Below are 1,657 nucleotides of genomic sequence, written 5' to 3' on the forward strand. Positions count from 1 at the left end.
GTTCATACAGGATATGCTAAACAGGCTGTGCAACGGGCGATATGTGATTGGCTAACAGAAATGCCAAAGGCTCACGTCATTTTGGAGAAACAGTGGTGCAGTAAGAAAGCGAAACTGAACCAAGACATTGCCTTATAAGGTTAAAGCGGGCCGCAGGCTAGCATGGTTTCCAACATCGTTGTGATCCATAGGGTATCCATTGGCTGATTTGTCTGAAGTAGAGCATCAGGCCTTCCTGATCATCCAGTAGAGTTGTATAAACTCCATGGTGTATTCCCTGGAGTCTTCTTGAAGTTCAACAACCATTTAGCTGGATTAGCTTTAAAAAGCTTTGACTTGAATGTTATGCTCTTTTAAGATCGATCTATATGGGATCAGATCGATCGAAAAGAGCAACCTAAAAGAATGGATAGAAAAATGAAAATGGGGGGGGGAGCGGAGAGGAAGGGGAAAAAAGAGGAGCTGATACCAAAGGCTCAAGCAGAAAGCAAATGTTTTGAGAATGATGATGGCAACATATTTACAAATGTGGTTGACACATGGATGGATGGATGGATGGATGGATTGTGATAAGAGTTGTACGAGCCCCCAATAAAATGATTTTTTAAAAAGAAAAGAAAAAGGAAAATGGAACGACTCCTTAGGGAGCAGTGGCCTTATGTTAATAGAGGAAGAACAGCTTGGGAAGGGAGGTTGAGACTAGCAGCCCTGGAATTGTACACATAGAAACTGTTTAATTAGTGTATGTTTCGTTGTGTATACAGTATTCTCAACTACAACAACAAAAATTAATTACTCAGAAAATGTGTGCTATTCAAGTCATGTAGAAGTTAGCGAAACAACCTAAACTCTGAGCTCTTAATTATAAAGTAATATAGCTTTGGCTGTTGGATGAACGAATTCTCAAAACTGAAATGCATGGTGTAAGAAATTATAATTTTGCGGCTCAACATAAGGTTGGTGAACTAAATACACTGACGGTTCATTTTTCCTGTGTCTCATACAGTCATTAAGCTGCTCAAGATGAAAAGTAATGCATTTTGCTGTTAGGGAGCTGCTTATCCCTTCTGATCCACGATTTCTCCCTCCTACTGCACAAGACCTCAGATGCTGTCTGAGGACAGATGAAGAGGAATGGGACCAAGAGCTGCCTGTTCCACAAAGGGGCTAAAAGCTATATGCACATGCCACCAAGTATGCTAGGAAACTGCCGGGAGGGAAGGGTTCCAACGGTTATGACTCTGTTGGATAGAAGTGCCCAGGTCACCTTCCTACCTGATTCTCTAAAAAGATTAATGGGGTCTGAGTAAGGTTCACCAGGAGGTTCAGTTAGCATGGCCTTTCTTTTTTTTTTTTGGCAAAAAAGATGTCGTGTTAGCACATTGTGGACGGAGCCTGAGTTTACGCGTGTTTCGCGCGCCTTTTGTTGCGGACGGATCACGAGATAACTCGTGATTTCTACAAGCTGTCTTCAGATGCCATCTGCTAGGATATATTTTAACTACTTCGTCTATTTAGGTGTTTACATCAGTAGTGAATGTGTCAAACTCTATTGTCTTCATGTTCTTTTTGTTTATTTAGCGTTTTAGTGCGTTTTGGCTAAATCGAATAGTTACTATTTTCGTCTTCAATTCTGCCTACTTTTAGAGATGGCCTC

This window comes from Echinops telfairi, unplaced genomic scaffold (assembly GCF_000313985.2).
Source record: "Echinops telfairi isolate 266 unplaced genomic scaffold, ASM31398v2 ScPeMD7_140;HRSCAF=443, whole genome shotgun sequence".
Taxonomy (NCBI): domain Eukaryota; kingdom Metazoa; phylum Chordata; class Mammalia; order Afrosoricida; family Tenrecidae; genus Echinops; species Echinops telfairi.